This window comes from Polypterus senegalus, chromosome 17, assembly GCF_016835505.1.
Source record: "Polypterus senegalus isolate Bchr_013 chromosome 17, ASM1683550v1, whole genome shotgun sequence".
Lineage (NCBI taxonomy): Eukaryota > Metazoa > Chordata > Cladistia > Polypteriformes > Polypteridae > Polypterus > Polypterus senegalus.
Window position 1 is genome coordinate 26,838,896 of NC_053170.1, and position 20,401 is coordinate 26,859,296.

Sequence of the window (20,401 nt, forward strand, 5' to 3'; positions counted from 1 at the left end):
TACAGGGTTGCATTATTTGGAGCTAATCATTGTGCCATCAAACTGCCTAATTAACTATTCTACAAAGTTTGCAGCGTTTGTTATCAGTTGCTGTAATTTAATGTGAATCTTACCTCACATCAACACTTTTCAGTTTTACTGATGGAAGTACATTGGTTTAATTCTCAATACTGCAACTGTTAATAATAATCTAACCTGCTTAATACAGTTGACAGTAATTGGGAGGTCAAAAACTAGCCCAGCAGCAACTCACCTTGGATGGGGAAACAGCCCATCATAGGGTCCCAACATGGGGTCAATATAGGAGTGACAGTTGCTCCAACATACATAGATTTGAACTCAGGATGTAATCACTGTATGCTACATCCAAAAATAATGATTGTTATTAATGTAGTCAAGAACTTGAATTGGATATAGCAGACTTAAAAAAATGTTATGTTATTATTGCGTTTATTTTGATATGCTGATAAAGACAGTCAATGAGTCAAACACAAGCTTAGATATAAATTAATTTGTACTGTACATTAACTACTGCAAAGACACAACATTGAAAAAAATATCTAAAAATGCTAGTCATTGAATATTTTAATTGTAGTTTCCACTGATGTGGAATCCAGAGTGATACAAGTCAACTTACCTTAAGGAAGCATTTTAATACAAGATTAATAAAATAAAAATAATAATAATACATTTTATTTATATTTTGCCTTTCCCATGGTACTATATTTATAGTATAATTATTATTTTTTATTTATAGTATATTCTCATGGTGCTTTAGTTATACGACATTTTCCCAGCAACACTTTTTGTTAACAACACTTTACTATAAGATTAAGCAGCTCTTTCACAATTTTTCATTATACTATAACACAGATTACCTGCTAAAAGGCAAAAATATGGTCACATGTTGCTCAGGTGGCAAGAAACCTAAGTAATCTGAGACCAGAGTACAAGCTATTAGTGCCAGAAAGGACACAATCAGCCCAGTGCTACAAGCAGGCTTCTTGAATATTCTCTATTAATTTATATCACTTGCTTCTAATTTATCTCTTTTTCTTGATTATTTTAAATTTTAAAGACACAGTTTTAATTTCAATGTAGACAGATTACACAAGAGGGTGGCCTGTGACAGAATGGCAACTTATCTAAGACAATAGTACTCTCTGGAAATATGAGCACACCTACCCACATGTCTACAAGTTTCACAAATTATGAGAGTATGCCCTGTTATAGACTGGCACTGTAACTGGCAGTGGCCCCACTATTCCATTTTATGCTGCTAAAATAGCTCCAAGTTCACCAACAAACAATTTTGGAGTCACTGGTCTCAGGAAATGGATGGCTATGTAATGCAATTGTAGAATTTCTTCTAAAGTATCGCATCCTCAGCTCTGCCCTGCTTAAATACGGCAATTCTGCAGTAAAAGATGGTGAGAACTCCTTGGAAGGTGTTTCAAGTTAAAGAATGGAAATTGTGACTGCCTATACTGTAAAGTCCAACTCTTTAGAAGCGTGCTTACTAGGAACCTCGTAACATTGTTGTGATAATTGATTCATGATTGAATCTGGGTGCTATTATTCATAATTAGAATGGCATTTAAGGTTGAAGTAAATTTCATTGCCGCTGCTCTTGGTCAGAAATAATCTATAAAATAATGTTTGGAATTAAAATTAATATCCTAGGGATGTGGAATTAAACAGCCTGATATCCTGAGCAAAGTTTATTAATAATCTATATTAAGAGAATGTCTCAATCAATTCTTCCACCTCATCAGTTCTTCCAGAACATTCCACAGTCTATCGTCTACTCCCTATTCACAGCGGTCTGTGATTTTTCACCTAGGAATGCATTCAGATTTTGCAGATAGTCTAACTGGCCAAACCACACCTAGAATCTCATCAAAGATTCTGCTGTAAATATAAAAATTCAAAATGATCAGAGTTCACTATTAATTAGTATGTTATTATTACTATTAACAATGTTGATAATTATTTTGATATTCACTTGTACACACAGAACACAAGAACTGCATTCTTGACAAAGTGAACTGATGTTGCAAGTAAATCTGTGTTTCTTACATTTAAAATTAAAATAAACAAATACAAGTTCTACTAAAACCCTTCTATTTTTAACCTACTTAATGCAATTCAGGGTCTCGGAGAACTAGTGTTTATCCCAGCAGCACTTGATGCAAGGCAGGAACAATTCTTTGATGGGCTTTCAGTCCAACACTGGGCACACTTACATATACCCACATTCCCCCAGACTCAGTAATTCTAATAAAAAAAACAAGACTAATTTGTCTTTATCTAAGCAAAATCACTTTGGAATTTGACGTGATTCACTTGAAGGAAAATGTAGTAATTCTCTAAAACACCCACTTAAACCCAAAATATGATCACATCAGCAAAAATCTACAATGGATATACACAGAAACAGAGCCTCGTCTTAAAAATGTCATGAAGAAAATGTGAGCCACACTGAAACAATATGACATAAATGTGGTTTTCATTGTGCTCGCATGTGGAATGGATTAGTGGGGACAATACATATGGAAGAGACTTCCTCTGCTTATCACAAATGAAACTCTGTATTTTTCTTTCCCAGAATGAGTAAAGGTCCACCCATGTCTGAAGTCACATACTTAGACAAAAGGAAACACAGCCTCTCGACCTGCCAAAAGGCACAGGCTGGATGAGGATGGATAGGAATGAAGGGAAAGAAGAAATGGAGAGAAGGAAAACAAGAGGACAAGGCGGTAGGAAAAACTCCTGAGGCATGTGGCCAGTGATTAACCAGTCCTTCTTCAGCTTGATTCCAATCCCTTAACCAACACAGTCATACTGAATTTAATAAACCAGGTCAGAATATCCAACACATATCTGTCAGTACCACAATGATTATGTGAGAAGCCAAGATGCCAAAAGAATTGCTTTCAGGTATTGACATATGTCCAAAAAATTCCATTCCAGTACAGATGACAAATGTATAGTTCCTCCTGCCATAAAAAATACTCAAATTGTCCCTAAGATAAAAATCAGATTTGCACTGCTAATTGAATGGAAGGGCAACACAAAGTCAATAACACAAAGGTTAAACCAAACCCCAGAAATCTAAATGAGCTAAACAAACAATTACCACTCTGTGGAATTTCATAAGCCAACAAACAAAGTGGAAATGCTCCTGACCCATGCAGGTAATTATGACAATTTTATAACAAAATTTATTCCATGTTGTTACTTATTTTGGTGGGATCTAGAGTCAAGAAAAATAAAAAGGACTTTTGTATTTGGTTGCTCTATCAACACCATATCTTCATACCACCACCTTAATTTTGTAGGCTTTTTTCCATTTTATTGTTCCAAGTTTAACTTTGTTGCATGTTGGTTGACCATGCAACTAAATCTTTACCTGTACTATGTATATATGACAACAGTACAAGCTCAAGTACAAGTTTACTGTCATGTGTACATAGTGCATAGTGTAAATTAGTACAATGAAATTCATACTTGCTGTACATGTCTTTCAGAACAGTTCACATTAATACAATACCAACACATACAGAATATATATATATATATTTGTGTGTGTGTGTGTATATGTATATATACAGTATACAGTATATATAAATGTGTTTATCTACTCTATAGATATAAAATCCTAAGCCTAAAAGTGCAATGATTTTATGTGATGTTTTTATGTCACATTTTTTTGTCACGCTTTAAATTGGGCTTTTTCTAAAACCTACATACTGTATATATGTTAGGTATCATTATCTGCAGAATTTATCAAACTTTAGTGTAATTTTGTTAGATTTTCAGATTCTTATTTGGTTTTTAAATTATAAACTAAAAAATATCAAGAACTCACGTCCCATGAGACGAGACTTTGTGACAACAGATTTAACCATGCCCCGGGCCGGAAGTAAAAAACAAAGAGTAGATGACAAAGATAGCTGTTGTACAAGCTTATAAATGTTCGAATCACAGCGCAAAATGCAGATCACACAGCATGGCAGCAGCAGCAACCCAGCAGTTGATCGAGCAAAGAGGAGGTAAAAAAAACTATTTGTTTTGGAGGAGCAACCACATCCCCTTGGGGTGCGTTCAGCCACTCTCTTCACAACACAAGTGGCATAGACATGAAGTGGCTGGCACGTAGTGTAGGCCTAGGTTTGGTGGGCAAAGCTAGCAGGTGGCAAACCCCCTAGTATATATATGGTCATACCTGGATGGAGGTGGTACCCAGCCGGGACGCCTGAGAAGACAGGACCACCCTGGAGGCCTCGGGTAAAGAGCTGGGAAGCTCTACACTGTAGGGACCCGGGGTTACCGCCAGGGGGACCCCAATACCAGGAAGACCCTAGACCTCAGCACTTCCGCCACACCAGGAAGTGCTGGGGGGAAGAAGAAATAGGGACACCCGGAGTGCTTCTGGAGAGACAGCCGGTACTTCCGCCACACTGGGGCGTGGCTTTGGGAGATTGCCGGAAACACACCTGGAGCACATCCGGGTTCTTATTTAAAGGGACCGCCTCCCTTCAGATGGGACAAGAGTCGGGTGGAAGATTGGAACAAGGTCTACGGAGGAGGCAGGAGGCGGTCTGAAGAAGAAGAAAAAGAGAAAAGACATTGTATTGACCAGGGGCCTCATGTATAAACGGTGCGTACGCACAGAAATGTTGCGTAAGAACTTTTCCACGTTCAAATCGCGATGTATAAAACCTACACTTGGCGTAAATCCACGCACTTTTCCACGGTACCTCATACCTTGTCGTACGCAAGTTCTCCGCTCGGTTTTGCAGACTGGCGGCACCCAGCGTCAAAGCAGTGCTACTGTTCCTGTGTGGTTACACCTTATTTTCCTGGCGCGGCTTTATAAATACACCGAAACTAACCGCATATTGTTTATTAGTGTAATGCATCTGATTGTAATTAACTTGTAACAATATAATGGTAGAGGGAGCAGCCATAGTATTCCAAATACCATAACTGCTTTAGCGTTGTTACTCTCACTTCTTCTTCTTCTTCTTCTTCTTCTAGCTCCTCTTGTTAGGAGTTGCCACAGCAGATCATCTTTTTCAATATTTCTCTCACTGCACCACTCAGAGTATTTATATCACTGTATCTGACTGTGAATCACAGCAGCTGATCGGAAAGGGAATTATCGATATACAGCTTCAAGGACACGCTGTCTCAGCCACGGCAAAATGTTTTAAAGCCTATCCTGTAACGGACCTCGGTTCAGAAACAGAAACGATATCATTTATAAGGTGAAATTCAGCAAAATATGTTTATTAAATTATACAGATAAAACTTTAACTTCATTTAAATAATCTATATTCTTCACTGGGAGTGTCGTTATGATAGAATAATTAAACATGTACTACGTAAGACATTTCAATGTTCTTTAAACGCTTTGAAGAATTGCGCTAAGCTTACAGATGGCTTAACGCCTATTACAGAGCTGATTGTATGGCGATCGGTTACTTGGGGAAAGAAAAGCACTGACTGCAGTGACGGCTACGCCAATATATATTGAATATAAAACAGAAAGAGAAAATAACAACACAGCTAAAAACACAGCGACAAATTTCGGCAAAAGTTAAATGCTTGTGTCATGAGCACGAGGCGGCTATGCAGCCGTCCACTGTGCATAAGCTACCTTACTGACGGGCGGGCCAAGGAGCCACCGATTTTTCCTCTGCCCAGTGCCACCACAAGCCTAGAGCCGCCCCTGAGTACTGCTGCAATAAATTATTTCATCGAAGTGAAACACATGTTTAATAACGTGCTTTAACTCCTATCATCATGAAAATGATATCACGTATACATCTCAGTATTTTTATTCAGAGAACTGTAATATTACGAATGTAATTAATTCTGTGTCCAGTTTGAGGAAGAGAGCCGGTTTAAAAAGCAAGTAGTGATTCACACACATAGAGCACATAGAAGATCAAATACAAAACAAGGCATTTAACATGCTACTTTAATTACGATGTGATTTGAGAAACTGGTTAATTAAACGATTTTAAGATGAAGTTTATGATGTTCTACTTTAATGACAAAATAAACTACGTGATTAAAGTGGAAATGTCGAGACTGAAGTTGACATTTCGTGCTTTTTCCTCACTGTGTGCCTTTTTTCTCTGTACCCTAATAAGCTTTCATATGACACTCAGACAGTGGGCTTACAACTCGGCTTTTCACGGCGACTTTGATATCTGACTTCTTTTTATTTCCGGCACTGTGCGATTTGTGAATGTGAGCTTTCAAGTTTCTCCAACACGCTATGTCACTCGATCAACTTCCTTTTGTTGATTATACTACGGTTTATTTGAACAAATAGTATGTTTTTCCTTTGCCTCCACTTGGTATTCGCTGAAATTTTATATTTTCCCCGTGCTTTTCCCATTGTCTTTTCACAGAAGGCCGCGCTTAAAGGCGATTTATATTGATTTGCATATTCAAATAGGCCTAATTCTGGGAGGATTTGGGGCGTTACATAATGCGCGTGCACGAGCGTTAGTTTTCACGCTGGTCGGGATTTATGTAGCGGAAGAACGTGGAAGTTGGAGTACGCACAGATTCCTGCATCTGGATTTTTCTGTGCGTAAGCACATTTCAGCTTTTGTACTTACGCCATGTTATAGTGCGAGTTCTACGCACGGCGTTATACATGAGGCCCCAGGACTGAGGGGTATTGGTTATTGGTGAGCACGGAACTGTACAAATAAGGAAAAATAAAAGTGTGCTTGGTGACATGAGCGTGTCAGCCTGTCTGTGTCCGGAGCAATGTTCACAATGGCGCCCAACGTGGGGCCCTCCATCTGTTCCAAGATGGGGACCCCAAAATAAATATTTTGTGGACAGCCCGGAGCAGCAGGTACCCCTGCACACGTTCCGAGGGTGCGGAGTGCTCACGGCCCCGAGAAAAGGGAAAAAAAACCCAGACCGCCACTGGAATGCAGTCGGTGACCTACCAGGTGTGGGAAAATCCAGACGGGCATTGGATGAGTGCAGCGGGCTCCTCTGAGCGTGCTGCTGCTAAAGGCGTCCGGGACGGTGTGGTGCTTCAAGCAGACGGGATCCAGCAACTCCGATCCCTGCGTGCCAACAGCCCGGGCTGGGTTTGTTTTATGTTTTACAGGCAGCGGCTGCCCGGGTCCATACAGAAGGCAACTGCACGCCGAACCGTGGCACTTTACAAACGCGGCAGCAGCAGGGAAAGCTGCCAGTAAGGAGATGATGCAACCAGAAGAGCCAAAATGGCGTCGCACCTGGAGGAGAGGAGCCAAGATGGCCGCGGACCGGAAGTTCCTCCCTGAGATGGGCACGGGATTGGACGGTGTGTCTTGTGTGCCCGCCAATGACTGTATAGAGGCGGGACCAAGGAATGTTCATCTCGTCCCAGGAACAGACCCGATTGGGCTGGAGGAGCCCCACAGAAAGCAGTCGGTGAAGATGACTGACAACCAGGTAGGTCAATTGTCAACTGACTTTCTGTGCTTGTCCATGATGCAGGTGCTAGGTGCCATCCGTGCAGAATTGCAGAAACTGCGGCTTTAGTTGCCTCACATTTTTATGCAATCTTTTTGTTCACCCCACTGAATTAAAGCTGAAAGTCTGCAATTAGAAAAAAGTTGTCTCTGTCCAAATATTTATGGACCTAACTGTATATATGTACAGCATATATATATATATATATATATATATATAGTGGCGAGCAGCTGGGGACTGTACCCAGCTGGGACGCCCGGAAGGACCGAAGGAGGGATTGTGCCTCCTCCGGACCACGAGAGGGCAGACGCCCTGTTTGGAAAGGGGACCACGGAACACAGCATGGAAGCTCAAACCTATATGGGCCTGTGCTCACCGCCAGAGGGTGCTCGGATGCCTAAGGAGCCCTGGCCCTCGGCACTTCCACCACACCCAGAAGTGCTGGGTGGAAGAAGACCAGGGACACAAGGAGTGCTTCCAGGTGCACAGCCGGCACTTCCGCAACACCAGGGAATAACCGACAGAAGCTCATTGGGAGGCACATGGAGCATGTCCGGGTGAGGATAAAAGGGGCCATCTCCCTCCATTCAAAGCTGAAGTCGGGTGGAAGAGGACGAGGCCTGGTGGAGAGGAGTGGAGGTAGCCAAAAGAAAGGCACTAAGGAAAAGGCCTGGACTGAGGGTGGGTTGTGTGTGTGTCATTGTATATAGTGTATATAATATGAATAAATGTGTGTTTGGGTTTGAAACAACGATGTCTACCTGTCTGTGTCCGGGCTGTTCCCCACTCTATATATATATATATATATATATATATATATATATATATATATATATATATATATATATATATATATATATATATATATATATTGTGACATATAGGGGGCGCAATTGCTCCCTTGAACCCTTGTCCAAGACGCCAGACACAAGGTAAAAGTCCAAATGTTGACTTTATTCTTCACAAACAGTGCACAAAGCACCTTCCTCTCCACAAAACTCATTAAATTAAACACAATACTCTACAATAAACCAATCCTCCACTCCCAGACATGTTGCCACCCTTCCACCCAGCTCAGCTCAATGTCCGGGATCTCCCACAGTCCTTTTATAGTCCTTGACCCGGAAGTGCTTCTGAAGCCTCAGTCCATGTGACTTCCTAGCTCTTCCGGGTCAGATCAAAAACTCTTCTTTTTCATCGTGGAAGTACATCATTTCCTCTGTCCCTGTGACCAGGATGTACTTCCGGGGTATAGGGCACATAAAAGTCTTTGAGCCTCCCTGCAGCGTCCCCTTGCGGCCCCCATGGTATCCAGCAGGGCTGTGAAGGAAAACTCCAATATCCATGATGCCCTGCTGGCATTCGGGGCACCTCCATGCTGCCAGAAGGGCTCCATCTAGCGGTGTGGGGGTATTGGCCAGGATGAACGGCTGGCCATAGCTCACAATATATATACTGTATGTGTTGGTATTGCATTAGATATATACATATATATGTGCACTTACAAAATTACATACAATGGTGTATATTTGCAATTATTTATGTTACAATAATTGTTATGATGACTGGCTGTTATGTAACCTTAAAATCTATGGATAAAAACTCTGAATCTACTGATGTGAGTGCCACTTTGCTAGAAAGGTAATGAGAAGAGTGACTGTACAGGATGGCTGAGGTCTTACTACGACAGCAAGTGTTGTGTATGTCCTGAACCAAACACACTTGGGTGCCAGTAATATGCTGTGCCAACTTCACCACCCTCTACATGCTTTTATGGTCTTCAGCTGATCAGGTACCATACCAGGATGGGATGCCAGTGAGAATGAGCTCAAATGTACACTTATAGACATCAGTGAGAAATTTGGACTTTAATTAGAAGTCTGGGGAAATAGAGGCACTGATGAATCTTCTTGATTTGAGCAACACTATATCATGCCCTCTTTAGTTTATCAGTGATAGTGATTCCAAGAAATTTAAAACTGTTGACCCTCTCCAGAGCATCCTCCTCTGATGTAGAGGACAGTGTGGTCTGCCTTCTGCTTCCTTGAGAACATTAGTAAAATTGAGACAAGAACAGGCCGTTCAGTCCAACAAGCTCATCTATCTTATTCACCTCGACTGTCTGAAATATCATGTCGAGATTTGAAGGTCCTTAAAGTCCTGGGGTGTTATGTACATAGCTTGTGTACACACAAAACGAGGCTCAAAATGTGCATATGTAACTTACCACGCAATTGTTATAAAGGAAAATTTGATGGTCGAACATGCTTATATTTATGGCAACTCTGACACATACGTATGCAACATTTCAGAGAAAGTGGAGATGTAGGGAAATATAGGCAAACCTCCTAAATGACAATTCACATGCATAGTAATTAATATCACCAAACTTATATTGCAATGTGTGTTGATGGAACAAAAATTTTACACCTCAAAAATTCTGAATATAATGCACATACTGTATTTCAGTTCCCTTTTAAAAGATTTGCATATTTACACTGAAGAATTTCTTTGGTTTCTCATTAGTTTTTATCAGTTACCTGTTGTCACTTCTCAGGGAACTGGCTGACAGGTCAGGAATATCTCAGCCAAGCTTCACTCCATCATGCCCACTGTGCTGGAAGCAATTAACCAATCAGCAAGGCGTTACATCCAGTTTTTGAATAGTGTGGGAACGCATACATAAAATATAACATGTTCTTTTCAATATTAATTGACAATTTGCATCATTCTCCTAATGTAACTGGAGCAATTTACTGCACAAATATTGCAATAAATGCACCTACCAAAAATGAATCTGCTTTTGTTAACTGTAACTACTTAAATTCCATTTATACTCAAGTCATCTATGATCCCAAGATGTGGCTGACAAATGTTGTGTCTTTGTGGCCTGGGTCAACCCGTGATTCATTTATTTTGAGGCAAAATAGCTTTGACAGAAGTGATGGTGCTGCATGTGGTGAATGGCTTGTTGGTAAGCTAACTGGCTGAACCCTCAGTGTTTTGTATATGGCTTGTACTATTCATTGTAACAGCAATCATGTCATTACATGTGCCAGGTGATAGTGACTACCCGCTCAGATACTGGCAGCTTTCTCCAGCCCCCAGAACACAGAGGAGAGGTGCTATAACACCGTGCACGATCTTGTGCTCTCAGTTGCAGATCACAGCCTGATACTCCTGAATGCAGTTTCTGAATACGTCAGCTGAGAGGCTGCTGTACCAGCCAATGAAGTTCTACAGCATCCTGATTGCATATGTATGAGGTTGATTAGCATGTTCCATAAATGGATGTTTCAGGGTGGCATTCAAGGTACATTCACGTATGCATATTTACAAGGTGATTGTGACTTATAAAGGGTAAATTACGTAGAAATGTGCATATGCAAAGTCTTATTAATATATATATTTTTGCCATGCACATAATTTCACACTTAAATCCAAGCAAATCTTTATAAATGAGACCCCTACTGTCCACCACACTACTTGGTAATGTACTTAATGTTTTTATGGTTCTTTGTATGAAGGAAAACTTAACATTTGTGCAAAATATCCCCCTTACAAGTTTCCAGCCATGACCCTGTGTTTTTGTAAAGTATTTATTTTAAAGTAAAAACTGGAATCTACTGTAATAACTCCTTTCTTAATTTTAACTTAAACTTAACTTAAAGCATGTCTGACATGCCAACAAACAATTGATCTTAAAATTTATTGCACAGTCAATTTAACTTGTTGCATAGTCGCTTTACACTTTTTACTGTTTCAGATTTTACATCCATCCATCCATTTTCCAACCCGCTGAATCCGAATAGGGTCACGGGGGTCTGCTGGAGCCAATCCTAGCCAACACAAAGCACAAGGCAGGAACCAATCCTGGGCAGGGTGCCAACCCACCGCAGGACACACACAAACACACCCACACACCAAGCACACACTAGGGCCAATTTAGAATCGCCAATCCACCTAACCTGCATGTCTTTGGATTGTGGGAGGAAACCGGAGCGCCCGGAGGAAACCCAGGCAGACACGGGGAAAACATGCAAACTCCACGCAGGCATGACCCGGGAAGCGAACCCGGATCTCCTAACTGCGAGGCAGCAGCCCTACCACTGCACCACCGTGCCGCCCCAGATTTTACATTTTAACTTAATTTTAAATCTAGTTTAATTTAATTTCATGTAGTTAATTTTATGTAAATGTAGTTAATTTTATTATCTTCTTCTATTGTGTGTTGCTTTTGTATTGCACAAGTATGGAATAAACTAGCTTTTTTCATTTCACTGCCTCTGGTACCTGTACAACTGTATGTGTGACAAATAAAACTCTTGAACCTTGAATCTTAATCACTGTTGTCTTAAACTGAAAAGATTCAGCTACTTCAGTCACTCCTCATATCTCATATCTCTTTGTCATGGGATCAGCCTAGTCACTCTCTTCTGGATTATCTTTAGTGCTGCTATAACTTATTTTTGTAATATGGAGACCCAGCCTCAGCACAGTACTTCAGATGAGGCCTAACTGATGCGTTATATACAATACCTTAAACATAGCCTCACTTGACTTGTACTCAACTCAACGTGATACAAAACCTAATATCTTATTAGCTTTCTTGATCACTTCCATACACTGTGCATGTTCTGTACATATTTTATAAAAGATTGCATTTATGATGTAATGTAGGTGGATGCCCAAGCACACAGCAAAGCTGCAACTTCTCTGTGATACCTCAAAGGTACCTTGAATGCATTACAGAGTGAGCTGCAAAACTTAAACATGGAGTAGAAAAAATGCAAATAAATTCCTTGAAGACAAGCAAACAATATTATTAAGTGCATGAATTGTTTTTGGGTGTGTTCATTACTAAGAAAAAAAGGAAACAATATCCCAATTTGATAAATTTAAATTTTTTCGTATGAGGTTATTAAGGATGCTACAGAGAATATATGCTGGTTTGCTGAGAAAGGCATTCAAGTTTGTTTTATTGGTGGATCTAAATAAGACCAGCAGGAATGGAAGTGGCTGGTGGTTTGTGAGTTTGCTCTGGGATGGACTAGCATCTTATACAAGGCTGGCTACTTGTACCCAGCAACCCTGAATGCTCCCAAGTGGGTGCAGAAAATGAATGGCAGGCAGGTATTATTTTTCAATGGTAGCTGGCTTGCTTTGCTTTATTTCAGTATTGTTACTGTTGTTTATATAGTTAATTTGTAACACACCTCTTACTTAAATTTATTATGCCTACAATTGCACTTTGTATCTAAGAATTTAACTTTCAATATAATGGAAACACAGCCTCCTAAGAACACCACCACCTGCTGGAAGAAAAAGATAGTGGCAAGTAACTTAAACAGCAAACACCAGTGAAACTTAAATCAGTTAGAAAAAGAGAAGTCGGAAGGTACAATGGCTGTCACATGGCTATTTTGAGAACTGCAAATGTAAATCCTTTCCAGTTCCCATAATGCTGCCCATATTTATCAATACCTACACCCCTCAGTCCCATACCATCTACTTCAATAGTTTTTTTTCAAGTTCAAGGTTAATTACAAGTACATTTTTATTTGCATATCTTTTGAAAGATGAGTAATAATAAGACTATTGCTACAAAGTGGAATTTTTTCATTGAAACATAAATACTGTAAATTCCGGCTTCTTTCAATACCAAAGTAGGAAAAAACATGCCATCTAAAAGGAATTTTGACTGAAGCAGGAAGTGCCCTTTAAAAAATCTCTACTTGAAAATAAGCATATTGTGAGGTTCTTAATTGGAGTTTTAATTATTCTTATGAACTGTGTTGTGTGATGATCTTGAAGGAAAAAAAAAAACAAAGAAAATGTACTGGATATATTAAAAAAATATAGTAAGGTTTTATATGCAAAAGAGCTATGAGGCATTATTACCTTTTAAAGGCACTATATAAAATAAAGGTTCATTCAGGTGCCTATTTTCTTGTTAATAATCTACTCCTCTGAACAATCAATGTCTTGTTTGATTCTGCTTGTCCTTTATCGCTTTTACATGCTTTGTAAAAAGTGTGGTGATAATGGTATAAAAAGGTACTATAAAATAGTGATTCACTTAAAAGCAAGACTTATCTGCAGTAACTTTTCTTTTGAATAGTTTTATACATGGTAATCACAGGGGAAAAAATCATTTATCTTGCAACCAGAATAGCTAAGGTCATGGCTTCTGGGTGAAACTCTTGGTGGGTGGATGTTATCCTTGCATTAACACAGGCTGATGCCACAGAATTTGTCCCACTGGAAAGTTTAAATCACCCTTGAGATATCTGCATGTATGTAGCTGTGTGGGTGCTTTACAATGATACTGCTGGAAGGACAGGCTTAACCTTGTGGAGGATACATTGACAATGTGATAAATGTTAGCAAAATGCAGTTTCCAAACAGCTTGAAAGATTTTGTGGGAGAGAAGTACAAGTGGCCAAGAAAAAAAGATGAGATAGCATATGGCTCATCTCAGACTGACCAATTAGGCAACAAGGGGAATTTTAAGAATTTGACTTTACTAATTGCTGCTCCCAAGTGAAAATACTTATATGGTAAATAAGTGTTGGGGGAGATCTATTAAATCCTACACTATTTCAAGGAGTTATTCATAGTTTTGAATTCATAATTTTATCAGAATGCTTTTTTTTTTTAAACAAACATGATTTCCTCTTTTAGTAACATACTGTATTTTCCTTTTCTTTGGAATCAAGAAGTGATAAAGCATAACAGACATTGAAAGAACTCTGTACAATATTTAGTTCAATTTAAGGCAATAAATTAAATGTGATTATAGTTTTTGCAATTGTTATAAAGCACCTGTAATACGGAATCGGATTTTATGATGTTCATACGAATGAACAATAACAACAGCCAAATTAGCTCAAGTGCAGTGTTGTATAAAGAGCCCAACAGTCATACTTGATTAAAAGTAGAAATACCTTTCTGTAAAGTTCTGTTAAAATCTGTCCATGAGAAAACCACTTAAGCAGACATTTTCGGGTATCTGATATTCAAGTATCAAAAGTTCATCTAAACCAAGGAGATATGCTTTTGAAATAAATACCGTCTAAAATCAAAAAAAGTTCTTACAAATACAAAACAATTCTGACTACCTTCTTGTTCATGCCAGTCAAATTACAATCACTAAAGTAACTACAACTTGAAGTAGTGACATTCAGTGCCAGCAGAGATCTTAATGATTATATCCTAACTGCTAACAGTTGTGTGTGTGTTTCTCCTGCTTTAAGAAGAAGCCAATTCATTCTGGAAAACACCTTCGTAAAGTGAATTTCCTACCATAATTGAAATTCATTTAAATGGAAAACATTTTCAAATAATACATTAACGCTGACAGAATTAGTGTAACAACATTTGTCATCAAAACAAACCCAAATAAGACATTGTCCTTCTTTAAAAATGATTAATAAAGCTATTTAACTAGATTTTATCACTTCTAATTTCACATTTAAAATAATGGCTTTTCAGTTTTTCTTGGACTTTTCCAGCTGTTTCACGATCTGTTTTGGAGCTGTGATGCCCAGGACAATGCAGGAAGACATGAGCAAGTGTCGTGACAAGGTGAGTGAACCACAGCGTGTGAACATAGAAGCCCACCTCACTGCAGCCTATGATCAAGCCACTTGCCGTTTGGGTGGCTGTTGCGAGGACAGCGTCTGAAATAACTGAGACCGGACATCATGTGTCACCAATATTCAGCCCCGTCCCATTTCACAGGCAAGCTAAACTTTTTAGATCAGTATTTAAACTATTTGGGACTGCAGACCTCTATACAAAAATATTTTGATCAGCTGAACCCATTTGAAAATAAGAAAAAAAATGGAAATTACAAAAGTATCAGTTATATGAAAAATATTTTAATCAAGAAAAATGGCAAATTAATAAAAACTGTTTCAGACAAGAAATGTAAGTGAAAAGTATGTGCTGGCATTGTATGTCCAATATATGGTGTAAATTTTGCTAATGTGATAGCCTTAAGGTACGCATCATATAGTATTTAGCCTATTTTGGTCACTTGTTTTTGTTAGCAGTGATAGTCAAAAATTTACTTTCACATAAGCACACTGGAGTTGCATTTCAAATTATTGTTGTCTTAAAAGTCCACATTCACTATGATTGTGTACCTATCAAAAAGAAAAACTAGTCTTCAAATTTTTTAAAATCATTCAACATCCATTCTTCATTTGTTGATACATCATTTACATGTTGGTTGGATCCAGGCTCCAAAAAAAACAAACTTTCTCTTGAGTGACTTTCCGAAAAATAATTTTCAAATTTAACTAATGACATTTTGTAAATGATTGATCGCAATAAGTTTCAGTTGGTTGAAATTGTAATCTTCATTTCTCGATCTGCCTGATTCATTAAGTCAGGTAAGTTTCAAAGTTATAAGAGAAATTATTTTCAATTCTTTGTATCCATATTTAATGTTCTTCTATTGTATTATAACTGTTGAATGTTGTTTTATGCGTTTCCAGAATTGATAAGTTAAACTTTTTCAAAAGTTGAAGTATGTCTGCAGGGTAACATAACTTCATGTTCCAATGTATATCTTTGAAGAACTGCACAAGGTGACAATTTCCTGTTTGATAGGAATATAATTATTTCTGCTGTCAGATCATCACAAAATCTTTTTAAATATCTGACCTTGCAAAAACTAGCAAACATCCACATTTAGTAGCATTTAAAAAAAAGAAATGTACTTTGACTTGTTTACTCATATGGTAAAAAAATATAGAACAAATTAATATTATGACCATTTTAGTTAATGAGCACAACTAAATGCACGGTGACAAATACAACCCTGCATACATCAAACAACAGAGATGTTTAGTAATTATCATTACAGAGATCAGGACCTCTGCTTTCTGGTGTGGGTGAGCTCAAATTAGTGTTGCATTAAATTCTGCCTATATGTTGATCATCACTATTTTTTCCATTAGCTACAGATGATCCAAGGCATTATGACTGAGGGCTAACAGAACTGCAATAAGGTTTTGCTGAACTACATAACAGTGTAAGAAATACTAGTATAGATTATGATTGCCTGTACCTATACAATTCTTCACATGCATAAATATATGTAAAGCAGTTGTTCTGCTTTGACTTTCAAAGTTAGTATGCCAAGAAAACAAAGTTTTAGATCACCTCTATACCATTTGACAAGTTTGGTTACATCATTTCTGCATATAGACTCACTGTAATCTTAGATCAGGAATTAGTTAAAATGTAGCTTATCATGCTGTTTAGCTCATAGACTCCAACTCAGCAGAAAAAGTTGAGCTGCAGAACTAGAGTGTAGCGTGCCACCCCGTAAAGTGCAAACCAAGACTGGGATGCATGCAAGCATCCAGGAAACAACCCATGGCATGCAGACAAAAAGCTATACATTATATTAACCAATCCAAAAGGTAAGCTCAAATATAGTGAATGCAGGAAAATGATATGAAGGGCACAATAGAGAGTCAAAAAATAAGTGACATAAACACCACAAACACACCAAAAATGTAAAGACCTTTTGTTACGCTCTCTCTTTTATCTAAACTGCAGCTGTTTTGTTATAGTTGAGGCTTTTAATGACTGTTGGGATATAGGTAAAAGAATAGTAGGCAAGATTATCCCAAACTTCAACTTTTTTTGTACGCTTAATCTATCTTGGCCAAGTAAAGGGAAATGAAAAACAAATCCAATATCCATTAACAAAGAAATATTTGATACTCAAATCCAGTTTTCTCTGTATGTGAACTTGCATGGGCCCCAAAGCACATTCAATAGGAAAATGGCAATGATTTGATTCTTTAGAACAGATGTCAAGGTGGCTTATCTGTAGTCATTGAGGCCCAAGGCTTGGCCAGAAGTGACTTCATTAGCCATACTATTATAGAAGCAAAGGGAAACTAGTAAGACAGAGTGATTGGTGGTGAAGGCTCAACTGATGGAAGAAGAAAGGCTGGACTGAGAGAATGTGTAAGGAAGAAAGAGAGAAATGGGAGAAGAGTTAGCCCCCCAACTGTCAGGCAATTGTTTAAAGCCACAGAATTCTGGTGATGTTTTGTTTACATCTCTGATTTACTTTATACTTAATATTATCTTTTTTTCTCCTTTTTCATTCCTCCATTTTTTTTTTATTAAAGGTACCATTCCAGATTTTTTTGATTTATACATATTCTCAGTGCAAAGACCTTCCGTAATAGATATAATTTCTTATATTATATATATTAGGGTCTGAAGAAGCCCATTAGAGGACATATTCTTTAATAATCTATTTGACTTACATTAATAAAGTATTGGGCCTGCAAAAATGTCTTTTTACCATAGTAATTCAGGACTGCTGGAGATGTTCAATATGGTATTTTTAAAAATATTCTTCTACTGGAAAACAGGTGAAATCTTTAAACTTAATTTCCTCAAATATCATAGCTTATTATTAGAAGCAAAGAAAAAAATTTTCTAGATACAGCTATATTGAGGTAACTTCTCAGCTACAATTGGTTCTGAATGTCAAACAGCAATATCACAATATCAGTTGATGGATTTAATCCTATAGCTATCATGATATATTATAACCTGAAAATTCTGAACTGGATTAAATGGGTTCAGTAATAGATGAATGAATGAATGAATACTCGCTACAGCCTCAGGAGTTAGACCCCATTTTCTATGACAAATCGGTGAGTACAGTGGCCCACTGCACAACAAATCTGACATGTTCCTAAGACAGGATTCTAAACCTAGAGCATAAGGAATATGTTGCTCAGAACAAAAGGGCAAGTGATGTTCATTAGTATCAGATAAAACTTCAATGAATGTCAACTAAACTGACAACACATGTTGTCTTTTGTGGTGGAGAATTGTGTTGAATTGTGCTCAGTGGCAATTACAGAAAGGCAGTGATTTATGGTGGGCATGCTTTGAAATGTAGATGTCTAGGTAAGGGCACTAATATCACAAAAGTTTACTTGATAGATGGCAGCTGAGCATTCCCTGGCATTGATCAGGTCTCAGGTTCCTTTTGACATTTTTTGAACTGCCTTTAATAAGCAGTATAATGACTAACTATCACAGTTTAAAATACCCTTTACCATGACACCTTCAGTGCTATTGGTGGGCTATTTGAGAGTATTCTCCAGATTGCATTATTTTCCACATTATCTCAATCTGCTAATCTTCTGGACATTAGCCACAAAAACTGAGTAGACATGGAAGCCATTCACTATAGATCTGACTCTAGTCCATGGCTGCATAGACCACCTGATTATGACACTGAAGCAAATGGCAAAGGAGGGGGGTTGATAGCACTGACCAGCGTTTAGTCACAACTTCTCATATGTTAAGTGGTTATGAAAATAGTGAAAAATATTGACTTAGGCGCTGCAACAGGTTGTAGCATTATAAGTGGTCTTGGTCTACTAAGGCTATCAGATCAATCAAGACAAGCATGAGAATAATCGCCGCCAGCATCATCTCACATTTGCATCCAACATATAGCTCAGGGATGTCCAACTCAATTCCCAGTGGGCCACAGTGGCTGCAGATTATAGTTCCTGCCACTTTCTCCACTGTTCCTCTCATTTACGTATTTGACAAATATACAAACACATCCATTTAGCTTTTTAGTGTAGTTTATTGTCAGTAAAAGTGTCCAAAGTTCATCCCCATCAGTTATTGCATTTTCCAGGTGAGCCTGATGTATGACTCTGTAGTGGGAGAAAGAAGTGCACTGGATACTCAAGCTGAGCAAGTGTATCGTTGTGGTATTACCCTCTCTACCCAAGTTCATTACTGGATTGGTCTACTCTCGCACTTTAAGATTAACACACACATACACAGATATGCACATACATACAGACCCTAACCACATAAGTGCCGTATGAATGACACATGCACTGCTTGTCACTCCCTAGCACTTTAACCACACAAGTGCCATATGAATGATGCATGCACAGCTCGTCGCTCCCAAGTACCTCAAAAGACTTATCATTGGTGTGAACAATGTACGATGTCTTACATATATTTCAGGCCTAAATATTACTTTGGTCTCCAAGAATATATTTAAACATAGAAATGTTCAACATTCTTGGCTATAGGCTATTTATCAACCTATGATGTCTTTCTTTTACCATACTGATCCTTCTATTGGAAGGAGCTCCACTCTTCCTTCCTGATAAGCCTTGCAGATCAGAGCGTATGGAAACTTCCTACTGCTCCCGGTGCTCTTAATGTTTACTTCATTACTTCAATCACTCTAAATATAAGGGCAAAGTATAGAAATATGGTGTTTATTAAAGAATTTTAATGGCAGTAGAAGTATAAAAGAAAATATATATATAAGAGTCTGATTGGAAGTTTGTCCCGGGATGGCTTTTGACTTAGCAATCAATTTTACTCATAAGATGCTTTCACTGACTATCAGATGAAATGGTCGCATGTCTCTCAGTCTCCTTTTCTGACATCACCTTCACACTCTTCTGACATTCTTTTTGTCGTTGCTGTTTTATCTTCTGCTTTGGTCCCTCAGATAAGCCATATTTAAAATGCCACATGGGGCTTCGGGACATGTGATATTACACACATTTGATTGGCTGTCTGTCCATATGATGGATGACTTCGCTCCAGATTTTTGATTTTTTTAGTTCCTCCACACTCTGTCTTCTTCCAAGCTGTAAACTAATTTGGTAATTCCTAGTCCTAGGCCAAGGCATCACAGTCATTTCCCGAGCTTCTGCTTCATTTACACAGATGTTTTAAGGTGACTAATTACTGATACAACATGCTTTGATGTCCTCGTATAATTCAACAAAATAAGATGTTTTAATGTCCTGTATTTCAGTTCATCTTGTTTGTTTGAACAAAAATAATAATGAAAATATAGGCG